General features: G+C 41.1%; 2 long non-coding RNA genes across 3 annotated transcripts in view; one reads left to right on the top strand and one right to left on the bottom strand.

Annotated features, from left to right (window-relative positions):
- The window catches only part of LOC121830800 (uncharacterized), a 110417-nt gene extending 95068 nt beyond the window's left edge, over positions 1-15349 (top strand). For both annotated transcript variants that reach the window (XR_006074024.2, XR_013052711.1), the window contains 4 exons: positions 2127-2300; positions 13412-13523; positions 13821-14217; positions 14570-15349. This is a non-coding gene — a long non-coding RNA (uncharacterized LOC121830800). The remainder of the gene's footprint in view (positions 1-2126; positions 2301-13411; positions 13524-13820; positions 14218-14569) is intronic.
- LOC107401708 (uncharacterized) lies at positions 2289-11652 on the bottom strand. The gene is made up of 3 exons (XR_013052710.1): positions 10015-11652; positions 8500-8604; positions 2289-7737 (listed from the first exon to the last, which is right to left on the bottom strand). It is a non-coding gene; the product is annotated as an uncharacterized LOC107401708 (long non-coding RNA).
- Positions 15350-15598: the final 249 nt, after the last annotated feature.

The following is a 15598-nucleotide window of genomic DNA, read 5'->3' as shown; positions in this document are numbered from 1 at the left end:
GGAGGTTTATTTTGATGCACAGTTCAGAAAAGTGGAGTCTATTATGTGAGGGAAGGCCTGGGGGTGGGAGCCTTAGCCAAGAAGTAGAGAAAGATGAATGAATGTTGAAACTTCTCTCGATGGTATAATACTGCCAAACTTCAGGATGGGCCTACTAAACCTCCTTGGAAACACCCCAGAGGTATGTCTCCTAGCTGGTGGTTAGAAAATCTACCAAGTTGACAATGAAGATTGATTTAGTTTAATTGTCAATTTAATACAGCCTACAATCATCTTATTGGAAAGTCTTAATTGAGGAGTTTCCTGGATCGGATTGGTCTGTGGGCACATCTGTGGGGCCAGTCTTGCTTGTTAATTAATGGAGAGGAGCTGAGCCCACTATGGGCAGCAGCATCTCTCGGCAAAGGGTACTAACCTGGCATAGTGGAGTTCATTCATAGTTGGGGGTGGTATAAGGTGGAGGCTCCTCATATCAGGGTGGTTCAGGAAGTAGGAACTGGGGTCAGAACCAGGGTTTGGATGACAGCCTTCAAATTCCTACCAACCTGATCCTACCTCATAAAGGAGCCACAGCCTACCAAAATAACACCAAAATACCACTAGCCAGGGATCAAGCATTGAAAACATAAATCCGTTAGGGGAAACTGGGGTTCCCATTTGTGGATTCCTATTCGTGCATAAATAAAAGAAATGAGAAATGGACGTGGGAGGAAGTTTGAGGACAACTCTATTGGAGTTAGAGAGAAACACCACAGCACAGGGCGCAGTAACTCTTGGCTCGGGGAAGTGGAGAAGAGGAGAGGAAGCCACTGCTTCTGCAGTGGGGGTTGGTAAACAACACCCCAGAAGTGAGGCTGGGCTGCACTTCAGAGAATGAGTTATAAGGCCAGGACCACCAATATCTGAAAGAGAAAGGAATGGAAAGGCTAAGTTTTTCAGAATTGGGATACAGCAGGCATGGCAGAGCGGGGCGGGGTGGTGGCGGTAGGGGTGGGGAGGTCTCCACAGCATTGACAGAAGCTCTGTGAACAGTTGTCCCAAAGCAGGGGCTTCTGGAAAGGAATCGTCCTATATAAGGAGCCAACGAATTCTCCCTGGCCCTTTGTCTTGCTTCCCGCTGAGTGGAATCATCAGGTGTAGCAGTTGGGATAACTTGGAAGTGCGTTGGTGGGGGGTCCCATTTGTAGAACAGCTAGGGGTGGCTAGAAAAGGGAGGAGTCCTTGGTTGGCACCTGGATGGAGATGTGAGGGAGAAAGAATAAAAGCAGGAGTGGTCAAAGAGAAATAGACATTAAATAAGGTGGGAGTGCAGGGGGCTTAGGGCGTCCACTATTGGAGACTTACAGGCCTAGGAGAGGCATCAATGGAAACTCGATAGATGACATTAGATTCCTACAGGACTATCTGAGTGTTAGTTGACTGTAAATAGGAGATAAAGTAAAATCAGCAGTTAATTACACAAGGTCCAAGATTAATAGAATTAGTTAATAGTATAACAAAATAACCCATTTTTTTTTAAATTATAGAAATCCAGAGATCTAATTCTAAAGCTGTTGACTCGTAGGATAGTGGTATTGGTGTAGTCTCAGTCTGATTTTGCAAATCTTGTAAGGCAAGGGAGCCATTAGCAGAAATGGAGGACATAGATATGCAGCACTTTGTTTACAGCTAGGGAGAGCATGGGAGTCCTTTAACCTGATTACAACTGGTTACCCTACCTGGCATGTCAACAATCATATTTGGGGTACAATGGAGAAGCCTTCAAGGGATTGGGTCACCATCTTTTGTTGTTTTATTTTTTTTAATCTAGTTTGGTCTTTTAAAAATATACTATTTCCAATCATTTTGAATATTTTGGTTACATTTTCCTACTCAGTGTTTAAGAACATATAAGCAACCAAACATGTGTGTGTGTGTGTGTGTGTGTGTGTGTGTGTGTGCACATACATGTGTATATGTGTGTTAAGGCCAGTTGAGGATCTGATCCTCAGGGGTCATTTGGACTCAGGAGGCGTCTCTATGTCCTTTAGCCTTTCTTTATCACTAGTCCTGTAGCCTGTTGTGGTTGAGTCAATGCCTTGCTGACTGCAACTTCCTTCTCTGTCTCTTCACTCACCTCTTTGCAGAATGTACACTGTCTATATCCCCATACTCTCTGGTCAAGAGGACAGCTAACTTTCCAGAGTTTCAGGACCCTTGAGAGACATCCTACATTTCCTGGGAGTAAACTGACATTGGAAGGCAAGGGCCAAAATATTGGTCCTCTTGGCCCCCAAGTATGCTTACTGAACAGCCAGAAGGTCAGTTACATCTCAATTGAACAATGAGTTATGCTTAAAATTTAGCTATTGTATAACACTTTGATAAAGCTGGACAGAAACAGATTTTTAATAAACCTCACTTACAACTCAGTTTCTTAGTTGGAAGTCAGACACTCAGAAACTATAAACAAGAATTTCTGAAACAAAACTGAAGCCATAGGCCTAAGTTATGTTTAAAAATCTTTAGGTTCTGAGAGTAGCAGAACCTGGAGCAGTGATTTTCAACATGTAGGTTGTGACCCCTTTGGGGGTCAAGTGACCCTTTCACAGGGGTTACCTAAGACTATTGCAAAACACAAATATTTACATTATGATTGACAACAGTAGTAAAATTACAGTTATGAAGTAGCAAGGAGATAATTTTGTGGTTTTTTTTTGGGGGGGGTCACCATAACATGAGAAACTGTTTTAAAGGGTTACAGCACTAGGAAGGTTGGGAACCACTGGCCTAGAGGATCATCTACCAGATGAGGTCAATTGTCCATGACGGTAAAGTTGCACCATGGAGCAGAAGCCACCAGGCCCTGAGAGCCACTTTATCTTTCAAGCAATAGGGATTTTTAAAAGCACTCAATAGAATCAGAGATGAGGCAATGATTTACCAACCAATCACTTGACTGAAGCTATTTATCTGACTGTTTGTTGTTGTTCTTAAACTTTTAACTACACTACAAACTACAATGGATTTGGGCTTACTTGGCAGTTTTAATTAACGTGACCATTTACATATACACCACTTTGTACCATAGGAATAATATAAAATACAAGCATAAAATATATGGCACATAAAATATATGTGCATATACATATACTATTTACTATATATAAATATACATAATATGGGAATATTTTTACACTATTTATATAACTATATACAAAGAGACTTTGAAAAAAATCAAAGATTTTGTATTGCTTTTCAGTTTTATATTAGACTGTTGGGCAGACAACATAATAATAGCATTAGCAATCCTTAACAAAAAAATCAGTATTTTTAGACATGATTTTTAATATAAAATAGGAGACTTTTGATCTTAAAGACATTGAGCCTGACCTGATTATTGGTGAGGGTTTAAGTAGGGTGAGCAGAAATCAGCATCTTCGTTTTTAAATGGCATCTTTAAGTTAAATCCTAGAAAGCCAATCTTTGAATGATGAGCACACAGGCAACTGTTTTTGCCTCTTAGTGTTATAGCCTTAAGTTAAATTTTACCTTAGAAATCTAAGGTATTAGTTACTAGTATTATCTTAATACTCATTCTCAATTACATGTAGAGTAAGTTTACTAGATTTTTAATTTTACTGTTTATTGGTATTGCATAGACTGTAACTCTCAACATGAACTGGAAACTTAACAGAGATATTTGACAAATACATATATCTCTCATCTTACATGTAATATAGCTATTTATAAAGACCTTGTACTTAACATTTGCATACTAAGAGTATTCTTGCAAAAGAAATAAGACATAGCAATTAGTCCAACAAGGACTTACTATATATTACACAGAGACATGCCAACTAACATCAAACACCATTATGTCCTATTATTTTTGTTACTCATGAATGCTACACATGAACTAATTAAAAATTAAATTAAAAAGTAATAATTTTAAGAATATGTTTGGGAAAGAAATCATCATTAAATATCTGTGTCCAATGTCAAATCTTGTAATCTAATAAGATTTTTATCTTATTATTCCAGTGAATTTTGTTTTATATAAACAAACAGCATTTACGATTTTTATGAAACACTTAATAGATCCACAAATCCCATTTTGATATGTCTTAAGAAGGTAAATGGATCTGTTTCTAAGTATATACTTAGAAGGCTTTTAAATGTATTACCAAAGCATTTCTATTTGCATATTCTCTCACACACATTTAAAGTAGGCAATCAAAATATTAAATTTTTTAAAATGTTGAAGCACAGAATAAATGAATGAAAGAAAATAATCAAAGTGGGCTCAGGTTTGTTTCTCAGTTATTTTGGGAAATTCTAGGGGCCGTTGAATTTCATTCCATGCTATCCCAACATAGAACGACATACAAGCAATTACATGAAAATACACATTGTGCTGGATATTTTTGTTGTTCACTTGACTATGTCTGGAACGAACTAAAACCCAGGCAGCTGGGTATGCTGTGAGGGTTTTTTCCTTAATTAATTCTTTTGAAGTAGGAAGACTCACTTTTACCCCAGGTCTTTTGAGGTGGGAAGACACCAGTTTGATCAAATATTTTGAGGTGGAAGGATCCACTTTAAATCTGGGCCACACTCACAGCTGGCAGGTTATATAACCGACACGGGAGAAGGAAGCTTGCTCTCTTTACCTGCTTACCCTCAGTATTGCTTGGAAGCTCATTCCTTCACTGACACTAGAGCCCACTTCTTCAGGATTCCAGAATATACTGAAGACCAGCTGAGACATCCCACCTCGTGGGCTGAACAACTACTAGATTCTTGGACTTTCTATCAGTAGACAGCCATATTGGACTAGCAAGATCACAGCCTGTAAGCCATTCGAACAAATACTCTTTGTATATATGCACAAATACATACATACATATATTCTATAAGTTCTGTTCCACACACAATTTGGTTATATCCATGAGGAAATAATTCCATCTCCAATTATCATCAGAGGGAATGATATTAGTTTTGGGGGGATCTGCAGAGCTGAAATTTGTTTATCAGTCTGCCTTGAGTAGCTTCAGCACCACAAGGTGGTTATGTCAGGAGTGGGTTCTTTGGGTCTCTGTTGTTTAATGAGAAGAAGACGGTGTTCAGCAGTCAAGTCTGTGGGACCTAAGCTTTCTTCATCCATCCCTTACTGAAATTTCCTGAGCTAACATAGTTATGAGTTAGGAAGTTTTAGGAACAGTCTTTTGAAGGAAAAAGAGAAAGAAAAAAAGAGCAGTAGACTTAATCTGAAGAGAAGTTTCACCCATTTGGGAAGGGAGTACAGAGAAGACAGGAACCTGCCATGGAATGGGGGCCTCAAACCCCGGTTTTTGGAAGCCCAGATAAGACTTCAGAGGATCAAAATAGAAAACACACAGAGACGTGACTGTTGGTGGAGAAGATTTCCAGCTATCTATCTATCTATCTATCTATCTATCTATCTATCTATCTATCTATCTATCTATCTATCATCTATCTATCTATCTATCTATCTATCATCTATCATCTATCTATCTATTAGGATCTATGGTTGAAAAAGAACATGGACACTAATTGTTTCTGAGGGTTGAGGCATTTTTCTTTGGGAGAGCCCTGTAGACAAGGGATACAAGGAATTGTGATTCCTGGTGTGTCCTATAGGGTTTAGAGTCCTCTGTACTTTTTTTATACTCATCTATCCCAGTAGACAGCCATGAAGGACTGTACATAGGCACTTTAGGTCATTTCTCTTGATGTTTATGAAATAGGTTCCCATGTATTAGAGTTTAAAATTTTTGTTTTAACCAAAATTTTTCCTCTCCTAGCTTGTAGTAAAGCCAACTAATATTCAAATAAAATATTAGCCTCTTTTTTTTTAGATTCTCAAGTTCAGACTTACAGCAATTGTTTTTTGAAATTGAATTGTTTGAGAATTTCATACACGCGTATAATATGATTTCAAATCTATCCCCACACCCTCCCTTCCAATCCCTCCTATACTGCCCCATTCCTTTTCTCTTTCAAAATCATATACACTTCTTTAAAAAAAAAAAAACGAAGGCCAGTCAGTGTTGGCCATTTATGAATGGGCATAGGACCAACCAATCACTGAATCTTGGGAAACCTATCAAGGGATGTATCGTTTTCTTAAGGTCTAACACTTAAGAGAATGTCTTATACCATGAATCATCTCTGTGTCTAATGAGACATAATTGTCTACAGGAAAATGAAGAGCAAAGAACTGAAAGTAGTTGAATACAGTAATCCTGAGAAAAGAAAGAACCATTGTTTTAGCTTGATACGAATCCTTTATTTTTCAGAGAGAGTTTACCCTTTAGGCAGAGAAACAGGACATCACTCAGTCTAGCTTTCCTGTTTCTGTGATCCCGGTAGGTGTCTCAGAATGCAAAGAGAAATAAAGGAAAAATCAGAAAAAGACTGGGATGTATGAATGAAGGCTAATGTCACAGTAAGATCTAGGGCTATAGTGAGAATCTGGGAATTCAGCAGCATCAGGAAACTTAGGCAGTCGTGTGAGTATACTAGTTCCTTTTGTTTTAATGTGTTAAAATGTCCTAATAAGAAGCAGCTTAGAGGAGAAAGGAATTTATTTTGGTTTACAGTTCCAAAGAGATGAAACCCACCATGGCAGCAAAGACATGTCAGCAGGATCAGGGGAATATTCTGAAAGCCAGGAAGCAGGGAGATCACATTCTATCTTACAAGAAGCAGACAGAAAGAAAGGAAGTGGGGCCAGGCTAGAAAACCAAGAGTCCTGCCCCTGTTCACATACTTCCTCAAGCAAGGCTCCACCTCCTAAAATTCCCATAACCTTCCCAATCAGTGCCACTACCTGAAGACCAAATGTTGAAACACATGAACCTATGGAGGACATATCTCACTCAGATCACCAGAGTGAGCAGAGCCATTTTGGCTAGTCACGTCATGGCTTCTATCTTGGCTAGTGATGTCATCAGCCACATCTTGGTTAGTGGTACCAGGGTTCCCATTTTGGCTAGTCATGTGCTTCTTGTCATTTTGGCTAGTTACATATTTTTCTGTCACAGGAAATGGCAACTACTAGGTAACATGGTCCTAGCTACCATCAGGGCATAAGTCCCCATGGGATCCATGCACCTCATAGATAAAATGAATACAGTCATTCCTTTGTAAGAAAATGGGCAGCTGATTTAGGAGATGTTACATGTGTGGCCAGGCAAAATGGTCAGAGGTATGCAGGCACAAAATAACCAAACAAGGAGACAGAAAGCAGTAAGAAAGTTCATGGCCCCAATCCAAAAGAACAGATTCCATATGTCATACCACCCGTGGTAACCAGGGACACCAAACTTCTATCTGGACCTCATTTTCATCTTCTGTGGCTGATAGGTCTAAGGCCCTGGATATGGTCCTTCCCGTAGCCTCTGAGGAATTTCTTTAGTAGTTCTTTGTAGTTACCATAGGTTGTGAGGAAAGTCAGAGTTCCCTTTCATGTGTTCACAGCCTTGTTAACAAGGGAATTTAGAAACTGACCTGGAAAACTCAAGGACAATATTATTAGAATTTAGGAGACAAATAAAGTTGGCAGTCTGTAAATCTCCTTCACAACTGCCCAGAATAGGGAGCTCAAGGAGGAGAGAGAAAGTCACGCCTTCTGCAATGGAGGTGAGCAGGCAGCAGCTTGTTGGAAGGTGGCTGGGGTGAGGGGCGGTGCTCCAAATGAGCAAGAAAGTATCCTCGGGCTTCTGTCAGTATCTGAAAGAAAAAACAGAGAGAAGAGGAGGAAAGGGGGGAAACATCTTTCTGAATGTGGCTCATAATAGCAGGCCGGCCACATGGGCAGAGGCCCCATGGTGCCAGCTGATAGAAGGTCCGCAAGCAGGAGTGTCTTCTGCAAGGAAAACATTAGCTCATTAGGAGGGTCCTTAGTCCTCCCTCTCCTCAGCAAGTCTTCAGGTGGCTCTGGGTTTCCTCTACACGTGGACTCCTGTCCAGGTAATTGATAGGTCCAGCTGTATTAACCATTAAAAAGGAAACAGAAATATGTAATTATTTGGGTCACCATACAGGGCCAGAGGCAGAACATAGATTCACTCTTTGAACAGAAAGGAAATAGCTTTGCCTTGAGGATGTAGATTTGCCTTAAAGGGCCTCAAGGAAGCCCAGACTCCTTCATCTTTTCATATGTTTCCCCTGCCCCCGGTCAGGGTTTCTCTGTGTAATTTTGGTGCCTGTCCTGGATCTCGCTCTGCAGACCAGGCTGGCCTTGAACCACTGGCCTTGAACTCACAGAGACCTGCCTGGCTCTGCCTCCCAAGTGTTGGGATTAAAGGTGTGTGCCACCACCACCCAGGCTCCTATGGTAATATAAACTCTAAAAAGGGGGTGGAGTCCAAAGCCATAGCCTCTAAAACCATTGTAAAGAGACCAAAGGGAACCATTTCAGATTCAAGACAAAACATTCTGCCCATTCTTTCAAAGTCTCATGCCCATCTCATATGAAAAACAAAAACAAACCTGCATTTAACCAGACTTCAAAAATCCCCATGGTCTTAACAGTTCCAACACTCTTCAAGAGTCCAAAGTTGAAAGTCTGTTCTGAGACTGGCAAACTGTGAGTCCCTGTAAAATATAAATCAGAGTTATATACTTCCCTTAGTCAGTGGCAAAGAGTAAATGTTCCCATTCCAAAAGGAAAGAACAAGAAGATAGCAAGAGAAAATTAGAAAAAAGTCAAGATAGTAACAAGCAGGACAACCAACAATGCACAGAACCTGGAGTTCTGTGTCCAGCATCTGGGATACATGGCAGCACCAGCTGAATCTGAGTGGGCTTGTGCAGCCCTGCCCCTGTGCTCTTGCCACCTGTAGTGCACAAGGTTCCTCTCTTTAGGCCAGCTCCGTTCCTTGCCTGTCTATTGGCTCAGCACATGTTCCACTTTGCTGGTCTCTCCAATATCCTGATAGCCAGCATAACTCAAGCCTCATTGTCAAAAGCTCACACACTGTCCTGGCAGTACCTTTGTCTCTCCAAAGGAAGTCCAACCCCTGCCATACACTCCCTGGCTTCCTAGACATTCCTCACAAATCCGGGAACAAGCTCCCACGATTCCCAAACTCCTGTATTCGTCTTACCTTAGTATTCAACACCATGTGGATACCATCGGATTCCATTCTGAGTTCTTTGGGCCATGGATGCAGAAGCTTATGTCTACCTGGGTAGGGTAACTAACCTGGGTAGAAAGCTCCCTAGGTGGCCTTGTTCAATAAGCAGGGCAAGCCTCATGCTCCCTCTTTATAATGTGCTTTCAGTTTCAGCCCCTGGAAGCTGTAATGGATGAGGTGCCACTGTTACCTAAAATGCTCCCAGCTCATCTTCCTCCTTGTTCAGTGGCAATTATTTGACTTTTTTTTTAAATGATGTTAATTTCTTTAACAGTAACGATTTTTTAGCCTACAGCTTTAAACTTGCTGGCACTTCTTTCTTGCCAGGCTGCACATGTCTTTCCGCTCCAGTTTCTGTTCTGGATTCTCACCACGATCCCATTACTATTGCTAAGATTAATCAGCAATAACCAGGCAGGCCACTGCCTTAGGACTCGGTTGTCGTGACATCTCCTCCACCACATCAGTTCTTCACAGTTTACTTCAACCTCACTTGAATTTTTAGAACATGGGTAAAATACAGACAAATTCTTTGCCAGATTGTAACAGTAACAGCCCTTTATTCCAGTTACCTTTAGACCAATTATTCCCACCTGAAATCTCATAAACCAGCTTCTCACTGTCTGCATTATTATTCATATTTTTGTGTTCCAAAAGTTTGCCAAAATTGCCCATTAAGTTGCTTAAAACATTCTAAGATTTCTCTAGGCTGCACCTCGTCCAAATTCTCCCCACAAACCAGTCTCAAAGGCCTAAGAATCATGCAGTCGATTTAGTCAAAGCAATGACGACACTTCTCTGGAACCAATTTTGTGTATTAATTATTTTTGCATTGGTATGAACAAAATACATGATAGAAACAACTTACAGGGGGAATTCTCCAGTTTCAGAGCATCCTGGTCCATTTCACAGAGCAAAGACAGCAGAGTCCATGGAGGGGAAACATGTGGTAGAGGGTCCTTACATTACGGTGGGCCAGCAAGGGGAGAATGAGCCCCAAAGTGGGGGCCGAACTGTGGTTCACAAAGGCTCATTCATAGTGACCTACTTCTACCAACTGGGTTCTGCTTTCTTAATGCTGTGTAGCTTACCAAAAAAAGAAACATCAGCTAGAGAATAAGATTTCAAATGTGAGCCTCCACAGGACATTCAAATTCAAAAAGTAAGAATGGTAGTCCAACTTTTGTATATTTCTATCTGGAGACCTTATTGCAATTTTTTTTTTTTTTGCATCTTTTTAGGAAGTTTTCCGAAGTCAGGGGTGATAACTTACTCATCTATGTATCTCTGATAGCTTTGTGAATGAATAAAGCTTAGAAGGGGGACTTAATAGATGAATGACTATATGAGTGAGTAAATGGGTGAGTGAATGAATGGGAAATAAGTGAAGTCAGAAACAAAAAGATGCTTCTCAAATGCTTTGAAGTGGGTCTGCTATGGGAGTGTCTACCTATCCCTGTTGCACCTCTTCACTGCTCAGAACTTGGAAGTTTCTGGATTATATTCCTGTATATGTTGCTCCTTTCTAATTGGGAAGTCAGAATTTGTATACAGGGAAAGGTCATATTGGTTCTGAAATAAGAGGAGGATACACATGTGCGAATGTTAAGAAGCTAAGTAGGAATGATGAACATGTACTCAGTCAAGAACACAATCCAAATACAACATATCGTTTTGGGGTCCTCTGAAAGCAGTGATGGTGAGAGTCATTAGAAAGCACGAGGGTGCTGAGCCAGAAATAGAAAATCAAAGCTCAGGATGGAACTTTGGGGGAACATTGGAGAGAATAACAATTAGTTGGAATGTGGTCAGTGAAAGAGTTAGAACTTCCTTGATCCAGAAGCCATGGATAAGATACTTGAGGTGAGGAATAATTAATGGGGTCCAATGCTAGGAGGAAGCAGGGGGAGATGAGGGCCAGAAGCAAGCGGCTGGACTTGATGCTTAGGTGATTACCTAGGAAGCTAGGTGGCTTGGGGTCATTGTATGAATGTGTGGGTAATGAAAAAGTGAAGCAAGCAAATGGAGAACCTGAAAACAAACAAACAAACAAAAAAACCACATCGCCTACAGAAGACAAGACCTGCACATTTACATAGACCAGAAAGGAGAAACCTGAGCTGAGAAGGAGTGAGGGGGAGGGGCTGGCCAGTTAAAGAGTTAGAGACCCTAGTACAGCCAGGTCTCACAGACCGTGGAAAGGGCTCAACTGCCCAAGATGGAGGAGAGGAGAGACTCTTCAGAAAGTCAGAGGGTGGAGGATATGGAGACCACTTCAGCCTGTTGAAAATTAGCCTCATGATGGCAGAACAGAACATCTCATTTTAAGTCATTGCCGGTTAAGTGTAGACTTTCAGCCACGCTCTCTTGCTCACAGTCTCCAATTCAGATCCATTCTTATGGAAGAGAAAGAGTTACAAAACTATTAAGACTATTGTCCAAAAAACTATCAAGGCAGCATTTTTTGTTCATCAATTCAGATTTAAAATTTAATTTCATGGTAGAATGAGCCCTCACACAGTTCTATCTATTAAGGTCACCCACTCGGAGTTCACGAGCTCACTCTGGGCATTGAGGGTTGTAAAGCTCTGTAGGAAATAAGAACCATGCTTTCCTCTTTCTCGGTAGTCACAGTTTTCATGTGACTCCAGACTCGCTGACATACCTGGTGAGGTTAGCACCCCACCCAGTGGTCCTGTCAATGCTTCCTTACCAACCATCTTAACCAAACAAACACAAACATTCTACAAGGGCCTCTCCAAGCTTTGAAGCCAGGAGAAGGGGAAGGGAATAATTGAGGCCGCCTTTGTTTCAGAAAGAGGCACATGTACTTTGTTTGAATTCTTGGCTTAGTTCTTCACTTCTTTCCCTAAAATCACCATTTCCTCTTTGTGCTACTCAGAACACAATGGCCAGAACCCACTCAGCTTTTATAGTACTTATTATTATTGCAGTAATGAATGGTTAATTGGTTACATTCTTTTCTGTCTTCTACCCAACATGAGTCTAGAATTTTCCTTGAGGGCAGTGTAGTAATTAGGAGGTTGAATTGTAATTGACCTGAAAATGCATTCACATCTGAAGTTAAATGAATATGGGCACATACATAGACAAATGATACCAATGTACATATTATGTTATATATCTATACCACACACATATAAAATATCACAAAATATCTTTGTGGCATGTATATATTTATAATAGTTATATAAGAAAGGTCATGCAGAAGCGGTCTACTCACCCCTTTCAAAGCGCACCTGTAATTCAGTTATCTAAAATTGAGCACTTGCAGAGACTTGACTTGGGTTAGCAACGAGACTTAACAGAGCAGGAGGAAACCAGATCTGGGAAAGTTCTAAAACCATCCATCAATGCAGTCTAGGGAGTTATTGAGAACTGACCATCATCCCCTTCTCCTGCTCCCACTGAATCTGAACTCCCTCTGGGTAGCTGACCTTTCTTCACTTATGCAACAGCACAGGGTGTGTGTGCATGTGCGTGCATGCGTGCGTGCGTGCGTGCGTGCGTGTTATATGTGTTATGTGTGTCTGTGTCTATTTGTGTGTGTCTGTGTGTCTGTGTGGTGTGTTCACAAGAGTGCACACTAGTAGAGATCAGAAGCTGATATCAGGTGTCTTTCATCAATTGCTTCCCACCTTCAGTTTATTCATTTACAGTGTTGGGAACTGAACTTGGGGCCTCACACAGGCTAGTCAAGCACTCTATGGCCAAACTGCTGTATTCCCAGATCCACCTTTTTTTTTTTTTTTTTTTTTTTTTTTTTTAGACAAGAGTCTCTTACTGAACCTGAAGCTTCTTGATCCCGCTAGGCCAGCTGGCCCATGTTCAAATCTCTACCTGTCTCTGATCCCCCATCACTGGGTTGCACACATGGGCCGCCATGCCTGTTTGCTTGTTAGGTAGTTTTAAACGCGGGTTCTAGAGGTCCACACTCAGGTCCTCACCCTTGTGCAGCAAGCACCTCACCAACTAAGCCATCTCCCCAGCCTCACAGCAGAACTCTACCCATTTTTAAACTAATTTGAAAAAGGAGAGAAAGCTAATTCTGATGTTTTTGTTATACATAGAGCTTTGAGTCCCACTTCCCCAGCCCTGAACATTTATATTTTTCTTCATATATTGTAGGTATATGGATACAGTGAAGATACAGCAAAATTATAGGGTTATGGTTATATGGCGATATGGTAGTGACTCTGCAATGCCATTTAGCCATGTGAAAGCTTACCTATTTATTCACTTAGACAACAGGGATCGGAGACCCTGGTGACGAGAGGAAGGAAGAGCAAATACAGCCTGTCCTCTGCCCGCCATATTGAAGATCGCCCTGCACACAGAAATCCGTAATGTCAAGAGGTAAATGCTCACACAGTGTACACATGGCCCAGTGGGAACAGGGAGGCAAAGTGTGCACCTGAAGAGGAACCCGAGGGAAGACACTTTGAGCAGAAGTGGGTGATGGGCTCAGGATGAAACTGCAGAGCTGGAGAACGATGCTTCCAGAGGAGCAGCAGCAGCAGGACATGTTTGGGGAGCTTCCAGTGTTTGGGTTCTGAGGGAGAGAGATTAAAACGATAAGAAGGCGAGAGGGGGCGAGCTATGAGTGTTTGAGATGTTTCAAACCCAGAGTCTAAAATTCCTTTTTCTTCTCAGCTACAAATAAGACATTAAGTGCTGAAATCCCTTTTGTGGCAAAGAAAAGGATTAAGTGTCGGCGACAAGAGTAGGTGACTGGAAAATGCTGGACTCTTTGGCTGCAGCTCTCTGCTTTTCTTGAAAGAAATATGTCTTGTTTGGATGGCTGGGTGTTGTGGTTTAACTCGGCAAGCCAAAAATCTGGTGAGGGAAATGAAAGTCATGTTGGGAGGACTTTTGACTGAGCCAAGAGTGAGAAGACATTTGTCCGGAGTCGTTCACCACATCCCCAAAGAGAGCACACAATTTCTTCCTTTGAGGTGCCATAAGAAAGAGAACCTTTTTACTTAGGAAGGAAAATTTGATTTCAAGAGTTTGAACATCAACGGATTCATTCCAACCATATTTTGATGAGGTAAGTATGCCCAAATGAGAAACACATGGATCCATTTCCCTGAAGATCCGTACAGATTTCCAATTAGGGAACAAGGAGCTAGAGGCAAATCATGCCTTGGACTTAATCCAAATGTAAATGTTTGAGAAATTGTTTGGCATTTCCATGAGTCTGTGTGGAAATCCAGTTATGGAACTCTGTTATATGTTCTGGGAAGTTCTCCCAGAATTGGGGTCTTTTGTGTGTTTGGGTTTATGTGTGCATTTGTGTGTGTGTGTGTTCAGGTGTGCTACATGCCTGTGAAAACCAGAAGAAAACCTCGGGTTTATTCCCTCAGACATTTTTTTCTTTTCTTCTTTTTTCTTAAATACAGAATCTCACTGGCCTCAAACTAGCTAAGAAGACCAGGCTGGCTGGCCCATCCACCTCTGCCTCACCAGCACTGGAAATTCAATACATACCACCATGCCTATTTTTTGTTTGTTTGCTTGTATTTTAACACGGGGTTGAACTCAGGTCCTCAATCTTCCAAGGCAGGCACCTCACCGTCAGAGCCATCAATCCATCCAGAAGCTGACCCTTTTGTGAACAGCCAATTGTGGAAAAGCAGTCCACACAGGGTCGGGGAAACTTACAATGTCGAATACACAATGACCTCACACAGATCATTAAAAAACGTCAGCATCCTAGACAAAGTCCCAAAGACTCTCTGAAAATCCTCTTTTCTTCCCTGTGACAACCCACAATCACAAGTATGTGAGTCAGGTCTCCCTAGGTTATGCTGATCCAGGGGTTAGAGGTTTGTAAGAACAAAAGGGTTATTTCTTATTTGTAATTTATTACATTGGCTGTGGGGAGTCTGAAGTCTTTTCCACATAGGTAGGATACAGGGAAGAACAAAAGCCCCTACACAGGCCACTTCATCCTTGAGGCAACGGGAAAGAAATCACTCATAAAAACCACACATTGCTTCTTCCAACCTCTGCCTACAAGTAGTATAAGCAACATCTACTTGTAGTTGATGGGTCAAAGAAAGTCACGGGTCTAAGTCTGGCATTGGAGAAGAAAGTAATTCCCACGGGGAGTGAGTTGCATCAGGGGGCTGTCCTATAGGGTAGTTCTATCTAAATAAAGGTCTTATCATTTGTTTATCACATAGTAAGTGTTGGAATTTAGTAGGTATGCAACGGGTATTGACTGGATGGATAACAAGTACATTTTCTGCTCTTCTTTTTGACAAGTAGGCCTGTTGATATTAGTTCTTTATGGGGATTCTAAAGAGATTAAATATTAATTAGCTTAGTTTAATCATTGCATATTGTATTCAGATCATAATACCACATTGATCCTATAAATACATGCAAACACAACTTCTCAATTAAAAACAAAAACAAAAGAAGGT

This window comes from Peromyscus maniculatus, chromosome 7 (assembly GCF_049852395.1).
Source record: "Peromyscus maniculatus bairdii isolate BWxNUB_F1_BW_parent chromosome 7, HU_Pman_BW_mat_3.1, whole genome shotgun sequence".
Classification (NCBI taxonomy): Eukaryota; Metazoa; Chordata; class Mammalia; order Rodentia; family Cricetidae; genus Peromyscus; species Peromyscus maniculatus.
The sequence above is the reverse complement of the archived record's forward strand: the minus strand, read 5'-3'. Positions and strand labels throughout refer to the sequence as shown.